This window comes from Phocoena sinus, chromosome 1, assembly GCF_008692025.1.
Source record: "Phocoena sinus isolate mPhoSin1 chromosome 1, mPhoSin1.pri, whole genome shotgun sequence".
Classification (NCBI taxonomy): Eukaryota; Metazoa; Chordata; class Mammalia; order Artiodactyla; family Phocoenidae; genus Phocoena; species Phocoena sinus.
In genome coordinates, this window is record NC_045763.1 from 26075963 (window position 1) to 26090194 (window position 14232).

A 14232-nucleotide genomic window follows, 5' to 3' on the forward strand; every position below is an offset into this window, starting at 1 on the left:
GAAGTCCTGGATGCCCATCTGGAACAGGGATGGGAGCAGTGAGACAGGACAAGGGCCCAGAGGGAGTGTGGTGGGTGGACCCCTGGGGAGGCTGAAATGGGCTCTTCACCACAGCCTCATTTCACTCTCCCCAACAGCTCCTGGGGTAGGCTTTACTCCCATATTTCTAAGGAGAAAACTGAGACTCTGAGAGGCAGATACCTGGTAAAACTGGACTCAAATCTCATCTTTGGAATTCAAGTCCAGGGCTCTTGTTACCATTTGTGGCTCCCTCTGGATCAGCTGGGAGGAGGCCAGAGAGTCAGGGATGGAGAGGCGGTGTCCCTTTGGTTCCTTTGGATGAGAAGGACCAGGGAAATGCTCAGGAGACGGGGCTGAAGGAAGACGGGGGGAGGTGCCCCTCACCTGGGGCCTCACATGTCTCCACAGGTGTTCAGGAAGCGAACAGCTCCCCTGACCTGGAGTATCGTCTTGGCCACAGCTGCAGGCTCCCAAGTCTGGCCCTTAGAGTCACAGAGGCTCGGTCCTCCTGGGCCTTCACTGCTGTCTTTCCTGCACGTCTTGCCTGCGAGACTCCTTGCTGGACTTGGCTCCTGCGGCCTCACGATACTGCTCGTGGCTCTCTCTGGGTCGCCCGCTTACTCCCTGAGAGAGGATCTGCTTCGTTCAGTGAATCTGACTCCTGGAGGGCAGTTTCCAGCCAGACCACTTCATGGGCCCCTGGCCAGCTGAGTGAGGGCCAGGCCCACCTCTGGTCCAGTTAGGGGCAGGGCAGCTGGGCCACTCGGTTCAGAGTATAGTGGCCAAAGAAATCCTTAGAAAGGACTGTGGGTGAGCCAGGCATCTAGAGCATAAACTAATCCCTTGAGTCCAGACCCTGATTTCCACCGCTTCTATGAAGCTGGGGACAGTGCCTTGTCATCTCTGTGCTCCTAGTGCCCCACACAGGGCTGGCAGGGCTGAGTTGTGGTGACTGTGCTGAGGCACAGGTGAGTGAAGTCAACTGAGGAGCCTTGCGGCTCTGGCCAAGGCTGTGGCTGTGCAGTGGGGCCTGCGATTCCTGTGCCCTTGTCCAGGGCACTCAGGATCACCATCACCTCCAACCTCCCTGGACTTGGGTCTCCCTCCCATGGGTCTGCTTCTCTGTGTCCTGGAGACGCCTGGAACACCCGGTGGCCACCCCTGCCACTCCAGACTCAGGGCTGTAAGGCACAGCCTCTCTGGCTGTAGGTCTGACTCTGTGTCCCTGACCCTGGAGCTCACAGCCTTTCTCCCTTGCCCCCTCGCTGCCTGGGTGTCCTTCTGTTTCCGGCCTCCATGTGTGGCCCTGCCCGACCCTGGCCTGGCCTGAGGGGAGGGGTGGAGGGGATGGGAGGGTGTGCACAGTGCAGCTTTGTTCAGGGGATCGGGCTGGGACCGATGCCTGCTCTTCTGTTCCAGCGCCTGGCCTGATTCTTGGCAAGCCAGAGGGGGAGCTGCCTCTCTGCGGCAGCAGCAGCATCTCAACATCCGTGCCACTGGCAGAACGGGCCCAGAGCCACCATGGAAGCTGACCAAGAAGGCCCTTAGCTGGGCTCTCCTTCCAGGCTATTATTGATCCCTTTGCCTCTGGCTCCTCCATCTCACGACCTGGGCCCTGGGCCAGGACAAAGCCAAGGATGTGGCTGAAATGGGTATACCAGAGGCTGGGTAGACGCAACACTGGTCTCAGGGCTGCAGTTTGCAGTGGTTCATCCGGGAAACGAAGGTTTACCAACAAGCCTCCATTAGGGAGATAAGGAATCAGTGAGCGGTTGGGGCTCAGTGAGGGGGATGGGGGGTCTCAGTGAAGGGATGAGGGTCTCAGTGAGGGGATGGGGGCTCAGTGAGGGGCCTGGGGGCTCAGTGAGGGGGATGGGGCTCAGTGAGGGGGATGGGGGTCTCAGTGAAGGGATGGGGCTCAGTGAGGGGAATGGGGGCTCAGTGAGGGGAATGGGGGCTCAGTGAGGGGCCTGGGGTCTCAGTGGGGAGGACGGAGCTCAGTGAGTGAGACGGGGCCTCAGGCAGGCAACACCAAACAGTCCTCAGCAACAAACTGTGAGGCCTTAGGGGCTAGGGAGCCAGGGCCGAGAGCAAGGCCCTAGAAGCCAGTGAGAGGGAGGTCTGGCCTGGGGCCATGGGGGACAAGAGAGCCTTCCCAGGTTTTCTCATTTCCTGGGAGCTTCCTCCCACCTCTGGGGTCCTTAGGCTGGAGGCAGCTTCCAGAAAGACATTTGGAACCCTAGGATGGCCCTATTCAGGGATCTCAGGGACCACCCCACTGGCCCCTCAGGTCATAGCCCTTGGCAAGCCTGAAGGACTGGGAGGGGGAGAAAGGGATGGGCAGTGGGACCACACCTCGGATTCTTGAGATTTATCCACCTCAGTGAACTCCCACCATCCGTCCCCCTCCTCATCACTGAGTCCTTTCTCTTTTTTTTTTTTTTTTTTTTTTTTTTTGCGGTACGCAGGCCTCTCACTGTTGTGGCCTCTCTTGTTGTGGAGCACAGGCTCTGGACGCGCAGGCTCAGTGGCCATGGCTCACGGGCCCAGCCGCTCCGCGGCATGTGGGATCTTCCCGTGTCCCCTGCATCGGCAGGCGGACTCTCAACCACTGTGCCACCAGGGAAGCCCCTGAGTCCTTTCTCTTTTACAGAGGACCTCCCCCTTGATGGAGCCCATCCCCATCCCTAGAGAGTCCCTAGCTTTCTCTGAGTCTCTGTCCCCTTACTGAGCTCAGGTCCGCCTCACAGAGCCCTCACGCCGGAATGGGAACTGGTAAATCTTTCAGTTGAGTCCTTCAGGCACTGTCCTTTCTCACCTGCAGAGAGGGCTATCTGGACCCTGAACCCATCCACTCAGGTTGGGTTGAAGCCCTATTGCCCAAAGAACTGCAGGGCTGCTAAGGCGAGAGGATGTGCTCATTTGCATGGGATCATTTAATATTCAAATGCCCAAGCTTGGACTGGTGAGGAATGACTGCTAGAAGGCATGCTATTTGCATATTTCCTTTTTAGTGAGGAAAACACCCAAACCCTCCTCCCTCCCCAGCTCCCCTGTTTGGAGCCTGACTGGGGGAGAGCCTTAGTTGGGCTCTGCAGAGAAGGCACAACTATGGAGAATGTTGAGTAGGAGCTAGTTTGGGTACTAGACCCCAGAAGTACGCTGAACACAGGCCTTGGGTGGGAGAAGAAGCAAGGATTCCCTCCCCATTCCCCAGAGGAAGCCAGGATCTGGAACAGAAAGTAGAATGAAAAGGGGGAAAGTTTCTTAGAATGTTAAAAACTGAAGTGGTTCTTAGGGATTTCTTAGACTCTACACAGTGGCTACACAGGGTACATATACTACCACTGCTCCATTCTGCATCCCCTGCGTCCATGGCAGACATGACTAATTGATCACGGCACTGTGAACCCAGAGCCATTTGAGGCAGCAGTTAGCATATGAAATTAAATCTATTTGTCTTCCCTGATTACTTCAACCCTTTTCTTTCCAGACAGGGAACCCGAGGCCCAGAGAGGATGCAGAAAATGCAGATTTATCCACCCATCCTCCCTGGAAGCACATGGGTCATTCTCTTGGAGGGTGAGGGAGGGCAACTCCACGCTGTGTAAGAAAATCATCACAAAAAAGGTGCTTCTGGGTGGAATTACATGTGATTTTGATTTACAGCTTTGTACTTTTCTGCATTTCCCAGATTCTCTTTGAGCATGAATCCAGTTTGTAATCAGATATCTCCCAATAATACTAAGTATCTCTCTTTTTTTTCCTTTTAAACACTATGTGGTACCTGCTTTAGGCATTATCTAAATCAACCCCGACAACCACTCTGGTAGGGAGGTGTTATTATTGTTATTCCTGTTTTAAAGAGGAAGAAAGCGAGACTCAGGGAAGTCTAGAAATTTGCCCAAGGTCACACAGCTAGTGGCACATCTGTGACTCTAGCCACATTAAATGCAATTGAATCAATCAAAAGTTAATATCAGGGATGGTCCAGGTCTATGGGAGAATGCTGATTGGCTTGCTTTTCTGTATTATCTACATGGGCTGCCCCATTCAGGAGGAGGGAGGTGACTTGCCCAATGTCACTCTCAAACTCAGTGTTTGTCCACTGTTGTGTGGACAAACAGCCTGGGCCCCAGAGAAGGCTGCTGAGCAGCCTGAGGAGAGAGTAGAGGCCTGGCATGATCCCCCGCTCCTCCCCAGGACCTGGACACCTCTCACTGCTCAAGACAATGGGAACACTGTGCCCTGGCAGAGTGCAGAATGGTAGGACACCGCCTGCCAAGGTCCTTGCTATTCCTCTCAGCATGGCATGGTGAGGAGAGGATGGAAGATGCTGAGGAATGAGATAGGGGTGCCTCAGAGCTGAGCCAACAACAGCAAGGGCAGAGCAGGGAGCGGGGAGGAAGGAGGGTCTGCCTTCCACTGGGGCTTGGGAAAGGGGCCGTTTTGGCAGGACCATGGGCCTAGTGCCTCCCTCCACCCAGCTTTTGCAGGTGTCACCCACTGGTATGCCTGAGCCCCTCAGCCCCCTTGTCCACTGTCTCCAAACACCATCCCTTCCTGTGTGCCCAGAGCACAGGATGAGGACACCAACGGACCAGTCCTCCAATCTGTGTGACCCTGCCCAAGTCACTATGTCTCTCTGAGTTTCCTCACCTGTGAAAGGGAGGTGACAGGTCCTACTTTTTAGGCAAGACCCTACTTTTTTTTTTTTAAAGAAGATGTTGGGGGTAGGAGTTTATTAATTTATTTTAATTTTTGCTGTGTTGGGTCTTCGTTTCTGTGCCAGGGCTTTCTCTAGTTGTGGCAAGCGGGGGCCACTCTTCATCGCGGTGCGCGGGCCTCTCACTGTTGCAGCCTCTCTTGTGGAGCACAGGCTCCAGACGCGCAGGCTCAGTAGTTGTGGTTCACGGGCCTGGTTGCTCCGCGGCATGTGGGATCCTCCCAGACCAGGGCTCGAACCCGTGTGTCCCGCACTAGCAGGCAGACTCTCAACAACTGCGCCACCAGGGAAGCCCAAGACCCTACTTTTTAAAGGCAAGCATAGAAGCAAAGGACCCCAGCTGGAGTGGGTGAAGCAGCTCAGCAAATGCTGGCTGTTGATGTGACAAGGGCTATCCTCTCCCAGCCTGCCCCACTCAGCTGGCAAAGTGAGGACTGGCCAGGAGAGCTTGCTGGGGAGGAGCCCTCTTCCTTCCTGCCCCTTTCAGCTGGGTATCAAGATCTGAGACCAGATGTGTGGCAGAGTGACTCAGCCCTTTCCTGCCTGGAAGCTCCTCCCTGCCTGCCTCACCAGGCTGGGCCAGGGAGGGTGAGACAGCAGATTGGAGGTGGGGATGGCTGGTCCTGAACAACCTCAGGGGAGCGGTGAGGACAGGGTGGGGGAGGGAGAGGAAAGGATGAATGAGGCTAGTGTAGCTTGGCCTGCAAGATGGGGATGGGATGGAGGAGAGGGTTTGATCATGGGGCTGTCAAGGAAGAGACTGAGGGTGTCCTTGAGGCTAGTTGATGACTCAACCCACAGGGCTCATATGCTCACCCCCCCACCACCTGCTTGCATCCCTTCCCCAGTATTTCCAGGCCAGCCCCAACCTGTTTGCCCCGCCCTCCTAGGCCTGCATACCGATGGGATGCTCCCTTTCTTCCCTGTTCTCTCCTTCTCTTTCTAGCCAACCGCCTCCACTTTCTCACCTCCCACTCAGGCAGGTCCTATTATGGACTCCCCGAAGCACGTGGAAGCAGCTCTCTGGAAGGTTGCCTCTCAGTTGCTAAATCCCTTGCCCAACCTTGATCTCTCAGGGACAGTAGGCACTGTTGACCTGACCCTTCTTGGAGCTCTTTTCTTGGCCTCAAACACCACCCTGCTGGTTTCCCTTCTATCTCTTGAATGGTTCCCTCTCTGATCTCAGCTTCCTACTCTCACCCTTAAAGGTATGTGTTCTATAAACTCAATCCTCCATAGTCTCCATATGGAGGCAGGATTAAGTGCGTGGACTTTGGCATCGTGTGGATCTGGGTTCAAATCCTGCCTCTGCCTTTTATTAGCAATGCAACTTTGGAAAACTACTTCTCTGAGCCTCAACTTCCTCCTCCATCAAATGAGTTGATATTACCTATCTCTTGGGGATCAAATGGGATAAGGCACATAAAGCTTTCAGCACTGAGGGACTTCCCTGGTGGTCCAGTGGTTAGGACTCCAAGCTTCCACTGCAGGGGGCATGGGCTCCTCCCTGGTCTGGGAGCTAAGATCCCAATGCTGCAGGGCATGGCCAAAAAAAAAGTTTTCAGCACTGGGTCTGGCACTAGTCAGTATTCAGTTACTGGCACTTGCTGTTAATATCTTTTCTTCCTGGTCAATTTTCCTCCCCACCCCACCCCAACTCCTACCTAATAGGTATGTCCAGCTGAATGTCCTAGTAGCACTTCAGACTCCAAATGGCCAAAAGCAAAATCCCATCCCTTCTTTTTCCTCCCTAACTACTAGCTTCTCTTCTTTTTTTTTTTTGGAAAAATAATAACAAATGTTTATTAATAGCTTTTCTTCTTGATGCCCCTATTTCTTTTTTTTTTTTTAATTAATTAATTAATTTGGTTGCGCCGGGTCTTATTTGCGGCACGCAGGATCTTCTTCTTTACTGCGTGTGGGATCTTCCATTGCGGCATGTGGGCTCTTAGTTGCGGCATGTGGGATCTAGTTCCCTGACCAGGTGTCGAACTGGGCCCCCTGCATTGGGAGTGTGGAGTCTTAACCACTGGACCACCAGGGAAGTCCCAATGTCCCTATTTCTGTTAGAGCCCTTGGGATGTCATTCATTCATTCAATGAAAAGCTATGTGAAGGGAAGACAGACTTGAAAAATCATTGTCTTTGCCCTTAAGGAGCTCATAGTCTGAGGAGGGAGACAAGCAATTTAATACAGTAAGATCTATTAGAGGTTTGTATGGAGAAATCCATACAAACAAATCCTTACAATCCAGGAAGCCTTCCTAGAGAAGGGAGCATTTGAGTTGGCACTCGCAGGCTGAGTAGGAGCTTGGAAGGTGAATGAGTCAGGGAGAGCTAAGGAACCAGCCACGGGCAAAGGTGCAGCAGTGAGAGGTATGAGAGAGCAGAGAATGGCCAGGCCCTTAGAGCTGGAGGCTCATGGTTGGGTTTATTTATTTAAATTAAATTATTAATTAAGTTAAAAATTTTTTTAATTTATTTATTTTTAATTTATTTTTGGCTGTGTTGGGTCTTTGTTGCTGCGCTTGGGCTTTCTCTAGCTATAGCGAGCGGGGGCTACTCTTTGTTGGGGTGCGTGGGCTTCTCATTGCGGTGGCTTCTCTTGTTGCGGAGCATGGGCTCTAGGCGTGTGGGCTTCAGGAGCTGTGGCATGTGGGCTCAGTAGTTGTGACTCACGGGCTCTAGAGCACAGGCTCGGTAGTTGTGGCGTATGGGCTTAGTTGCTCCGTGGCATGTGGGATCTTCCTGGATCAGGGCTCGAACCCATGTCCCCTGCATTGGCAGGCGGATGCTTAACCACTGAGCCACCAGGGAAGTCCCTAAATTAATTATTTTATTTTTGGCCGCACCATGTGGCTTGTGGGATCTTAGTTCCCTCACCAGGGACTGAACCCAGGCCCTCAGCAGTGAAAGCACAGAGCCCTAACCACTGGACCGCCAGGGAATTGCCCACGGTTCGGTTTAGAGAGCTCACTTGGGGCAGCAGGGAGGACTGCTGGGAGGAGGCAGAAGTGGAGGCAGCAGGGAGACACAGGAGGAGGGTTAAGTTCTGAAAGTTTACCCCTGCTTTGCTCTGCATGCTCTGTGCAAACTTGGGAAAGTCACTTGACCTCACGGAGCCTCCATCCCTCATCTGTCAAATGGAGATAATAATAGGTACCCGAGGGGATGTTGGGGAGGGCTGGGTGAGCTAATGGAAGGGAAAGTGCTGGACAAATGCAAGCTGTTGTTGTAAAATGTCCGCCAGGGCAGGCTGGGTTCCAGCCACGCCCCACCTCAAAAATGGCCTCCTTGAGTCTTTTCTGAGTCAGCCCACGTGCTCCCTGGCTCTGAGGTTGGGGGTAGGATGCAGGGGAACAAATGCCCACACAGCTGACTCTGGATCTTGGCTCACTGGCTGTGTGACCTCGAACCAGTGTCTTCCCTACTCTGAGCCTCATTTCTCCAGCTGCAAAAATAGGGTTGAGAGCCTAACTGCAGGGCTGTTGGGAGGATTCCATGGCACCTGGTAGGTGATCATTAACTGTATAGTTCCCTGTTCCCTGTTCTCTGGTCCCCTTGTCCAGGGCCTGGCACCAAGCTGAGCAGAGTGGGAAACAGTAAATATTTAATAACAGATTGACTGAGAGCTCCTGACGGGAGGGATATGTGGAGGAGCCAGAGGACACCTGCTCCCCTAGCAGGGTCTGCACAGATGTCCCTGAGATCTAGGGGCAGACACATCCCAATCTTCAGGGAACTCTTGCCTTCAGTGACTTCCTGGGGAATCCCATCTAGCAGGGGTCCTCCCAGGGTACCCCAGTGTCTCCTCTCCTATCCTCTCTTATTCTGTCACAGCAAATGGATGGGGACCTCATTCAACAACGGTTCACTGAGCCCCTCCCCACTGTCCAAGCCTGTGCCAGCACCAGAGGTTCAGAGACGAAGGAGGCCAGGAAGAGACGAGGAAACCTGCTCACCAGGGCTTCTAGCTGAGAGGGCAATGGAAACATGTTTGCTATAATGTGGTTGTATGTGATGTGGCCAAGGACTGACTTTTGAGAAAATCAGACCTTAAAGAAGGGACTCAACCTCTCTGGGCCTCCATTTAACCATCTGTAAAATGGGGACAATACTTCTTATCTCTTTAGGGCTGTTGTAAAGATTAAGGGAGGCAATTATATAAGCACTTAGGGCAAGCCCTGGAAGCTGGTCAGTCCATCAGCGGAGATGCTTTGACAGTGATGATTGTAAGTCATGGCGGGTGTCTGCTGAGCACACTGTGGGGCGGGGGTGAATCTGCACGGGGGAGTCAGTGAAGGCTCAACAAGAGGAGCACTTGGGCTGGTCCTGAAGGACAAGTACTTTGCCAAATGCAAAAATGGGGAGAGGGAGGTCAGGCTGGAGAGTGAAGGGCCCTAGGTGTCCAAGAGGCTGGGATTTACACTGGAGTCAACAGGAAGGGATTTAAGCTGCCAGAGGGACAAGATCCAGATATAGCATCAGAAAAGGTGCCTCTGGGGTGTGTGGAGAAGGGATTGAGAGGTTGGGAGACTGGGGGAAGCTGGGGTTGGAGCTGTGCCTGCATCACTTAGTCACCTGCCTGGTGCTCACCTGGGGTCAATGATTCAAAGGTTCCTATCCCAGGAAGACATCTGCCCCTTAACAGGAATTTATAGGGGCAACGCCTTTAGCCAGAAGAACCACCCGGGGAACCCAGAGCAATCAGACAGAAAGCCTGTTGGGCCAGCCCTGAGGTGCAGCCCCTCCCCCTGCCCTGGGCCTCCCCTTTGTGAATTTGTGTCTCTGTGGTTGTCTGTGGCTGAGGCAGCAGAAAGAGTATTTTGGAGTGAGCCAGAGCTAAATCCAAATCCTGATTCTGCTAACTGGCTCTATGACCTTGGTCACATTTCTTAACCACTCTGAGTTGGTTTTGTGGGAAATGTTCAGACTTGTAATATTTTTAAATGCTTGTATGTAAACGCGTAGAAAAAATATATGCATACTCCCCACTAACACTAACAGTGGTGAGGTGGAGGTGGGGAACATGTGTGAAGAGGCACTTTCACATTTTACCCTATTTATTGCTGCATTGTTTGGGCATTTTATAGATACATATATTCTACGTTATCGCATTTGTAAAAAGGGGATAACAATGCCAACTTCACAGATTGTTGGAAGGATTTTAAGAAGATCCTACAGATATAATTCCTTTCACACTGCCTATGTAGAACTGACCCTCACCAAGTATTAGTTCCCTTCGCTTCCTCTTGCCTGAACGTGTGTTGGGCTTTGTGCATCGGTGCTGCCATCTGTAACTGTTTGTTTATATTTATGTGACTAGGCCTTCTGTATATCTCTCTCTGATTTATGGGCCAGTGGGTATCTGTGTGTGTTGTTTTTGTATCAGTGGATGACAGTATGAGTGTCTGTGCATCTGGGAATGTGAGCATTTGTGTATATATGTGTGTGTGTTAGCATGTCTGTGTATAATTGGGTATGTTTCTGTACCTGTGTGTGTTTACATGTGTTTAGATATCAGGCTGTCTCAGTGTACCTGGGCGTTTATGGGTACTCAGAGGTATCAGTGTGTATCTGGGTTTGTGTCTTGGTGTGTGCCCATGTATCCGAGTATGCCAGGGTAAACTGGTGTGCATGTGGGTCTGTCAACCTGTGTTTGTGTCTCGGCGTGTTTGTGTAGGCCCTGTGTGCGTGGTGGGCGTGGAGGGTCTTGCTGAGGATCCACACCCAGCTGTTTCCTTCCGATCATGGGCCCCATACATCTTGACCCCTCTCCCAGCTTCCAGAAGGCCCTGAGTGTGGGCACTTCCCTCCTAGCCCTGCCCTTGGGCACAGGGCCAGCCTTGCTGCCCAGGACTGGTGGAGTAGGTGTCTGCAAACACCTGGAGGTCCCACCCAGCAGCTCCCTACAGGAAGCCTTATCAACTGGCAGACCAGGCTGGTCATGCCCCTGTTTCGGGGGTGAGAACTGAGAACTGACCGCCCTCCTTGGACAGCAGTGAGCCCTGTGGATCTGGGGGTCAGGAAATCCTGGCTCTCTCAGCCTAGGTCAGTGTCCATCTGGCCAGCTTTTGTGCTTGTCAGATGCAGCCAGACAGTTGGGAAACAAAGCACGTCTCCATGGCAACTCGCCTCTGCCTTTGAACTTGGGCAGTTCAGTGGTTTTGTGGCTCCTTCTTCAGGTCTGGCACTGGGATGGGGGTGGGCGGTGAGGATGAGTAATGAAGTTTCCATATATGCTCAATGCATCACCCCACACACCCCAACCCACTCCAGTACCTCCACTCACACTCTCCTTTTCCAGGTGAAATCAGATATTCAGATGGGGTAACTGGTGCCCAGAGAGGGCAAGTGTCTTACCCAAGGACACCAAGTTAGTGGCAGGACCGAGATGAGAAACTTGTTAGGCTAACTTTTAACAAGCCATTAGGTTGGGCTGGCTGGATAACTCATTTCTGTGCAGACCTCAGATAAAGCTTCTCCTAACATTTCTACCAAGATGCTAAAACTCTTACCATTTGCCCTTGCTTGTCTATGAAGTGTAGTATTTTCTAATTACTGAGAGAAACTGCTGCAGAAATAAACTGAACGCTGGCTCTCTGTTAAAACAATGACCACACCTGTAACTCAGGATTTCAAATTTTTAGTCCATCAAAATGCTGGCCTTGTTCCTCCTGATTTATTTTGTGTTAAGTAAAGGTTATACATTTTGATTTATAAAAATAAATTCATATGTATAAAGCATTGCTTTTATCTGTTTTATCTGTCAGATAAAATTCAGGGGGCTTTTGTTTGCAGGGAAAAATAAAAGTTCCACTGCTAAAAGAAAAAGGTTGAAACCCACTTTTCTACGCTGTGTACAGCTCAGAGAGTGACAGTCTGATCACAGAATAGCTGGTCAGTCTGGAAGCCTGGAGCACAGAGCTGGTGCTCAGGAGATAGTGGCTGAAAGAATGCAAGGAATCAGAATTCATTCCACAGTGGAGACGGGGCAGTGGCAACAGCAACCTTTCCTTTCTCTCTGTCTCCCCCTCCTCTCTCTCTTTCCTTCCCTCCCTCAGCCTCCTAGGAGCTGGCAGCAACTCAGAGCTGAGAGCCCACAAGACTCCATCTCCATTCCACACACATCACTAACACCTTGGGCATTATTTCACCTCTCAACCCAGCAGGGAAAATGGGTGGAATTAGGCTTGGGGCCTGATTCTAAGAGATGCTGGGAGGATCAAAGAAGACCTCAGCAGGGAGGTTGTTTGAAACGTTGATACGCTGCCACAGATGCCAGGAGCCCCAGAGTAGGGGCCACAGGAGTGTCCACTGTGGGGATGAGACCTGCAGGGTCTCCCCGCGCCCCCAGGTTAGGGAGGAAAGAGAGGGCATCAGACACAAGGAGCCCGTTTCTATCTTCTCCCACTGAAAAGGATCAAAGTGTAGATTCTTAGTTCATTCTGAAACAGGAACCCCTTTGAGAATCTGTTAAAGCTGTGGACCCTTTCCCCAGAAAAAATGCATACAGGTGCATTTGAAGTTAAGCAGAACATTTCTGGAGGTTCCTGGAGGCCCAGCTGCGGCCCCAGGATAAATACTTTGCTTTTGCAGGGTCTTGACTGCCCACCCTTGAAAGCAGCAGGGGTGGGGCAGGGGCACAAAGCAAGTGATCAATTAGAACCCCCCCGCCCCCCCCAACACAAATCAGTTTTAAATTTCACCTCTGCCCAGAGGTAGCTGTGTGCCTGTTGGCAAGTCACTCCCCCTCTATTTACGCTTTCTTATCCATGGAATACGAGGACTATTAATCTCTCAACATCCTCGACTTTGCAGAACTGCTCTGCCCTCCAACTGGTCTAAGAACTGAGGGAAGCCAAAGGTGCTCCCACCCACAGCTGCGTGATTTACAGACTCTTTCCCTTCCTGGTGTTCCCTGTAAAATGAGGGAGGCTCAGCCATACCTTGGCGTGGCTGCTTAGTCTGGAGTCTGTAGGTGGAGGCCAGGCCTAGCAGGGGACAAAGCTGGAGCCTATGGGAGGCAGGTCTCCCAAGGGTGGGGGGTCAGGAAGTGTTGGATGGGTGTGAAGGCAACATGGGGTGGTCCTGGGTTTTCCAAAAACAGAGGGAGCAGGGAATTCCCTGGCATTCCAGTGGTTAGGACTCTGTACTTCTAAGATCCTGAAAGCCATGTGGCACAGCCAGAAAAAGGAAAAAAAGAAAAACAAAAACAGAGGGAGCAAAGCTGGATGGCCTCAGGGGCTGTAGCCCCAAGCTTGGTTATTGCTAGTTCCTCCCTGGGGACAGGCTGGCAGCTTCCTTCCTGGTCAGGTGACAGCCTGGCTCCAGGATGGACTTTGGGCCCTGCCGACAGCGGCTGCTGGAAGTCAGTTTCCTTAGCTGCCCAGAGGGCCAGCAAAGAAATGTAGCTGAGCTGAGCAATCATGAATCCAGAGACCAGTGTTGCAGGCTAGCCCTTCCCAGCTAGCCCTGAGGGGCTCAGAAGCAGGCCAGTCCATTAGGCCAGGGGACAAGCAGGAAAGCTGGGCTGCTGGTCTGAGGGGTGGCTGGAGATGGGAGGTGAGAATGTCTGGGTGTTAGAGTTAGGAGCAGTGAGGGGAACACAGACCTGACCTCTCCCCACTCCCCTTTCCTCTCCTCTTCTCCTAATCAGGGGACCCAATCTGTGAGTTGACTCCTCTGGGTTGTGTTTCTAGGGGAGCTTTTGCTGAGGAATTATATGAGCCACTGGCAGGGCCAACTTCGTGGGCGTAGTCCACACGGCCCTGCTCTCGGAAAGGCCCCATGTTTGGTTGAATGCTCTGCCGTTGCCTTCTTGAAATTTTTAATAAATTTTGAATAAAGGCCCTGCATTTTCATTTTGCACTGGGCTCTGCAAACTGTGTAACCAGTCTGGCCACCAGGAAGAAAGGAGGTGCTGAAAGGGTTGGTGGGCGGCAAGATTGCCCAACGTTCCTCTCCTGATCGCCACTTCCGAAAGCCAGAGCATGTTTGCTTTCCTCTTTCCTCCCTACCGATGCATCCAGACTCTCCAACAGGCCAAGGCCCTGTGCATCGCTCGCTCTCCAAGTCTCAGCCCTGCCTATAACAATTTTCCTCTGATACTCACCAATGGAAGGAGAGGTAGGGTCCTTAGGGATAGTGCTAGGCTGGGCAGAAACCAAATGAATGGTGGTTAGATGGGAAACTGAGGCCCAGCAAGGACAGTAATCTGCCCCAGGTCCCCTAGGTGGTAGGGGGGAGGTGTCAGTGATGGCCCAAGTTTGCCACAGCTGAGCCCCTGGGGGCACTCGGGGGCTAAGGCAGGTTAGAGAGGTCACAATGCACACTCTAATCCTTCTCTAATATAGTGAGTGTTGTCTATACTACAGCAGGGCTGACTGGGCTGGGTGGGGACCAGGAGAAAGCTATTTGACCAGGGTCAGGTTGAGTGATGAAGACAAATTCTAAGCGGTGGGGTAATCATGATGCCTTTCTGGG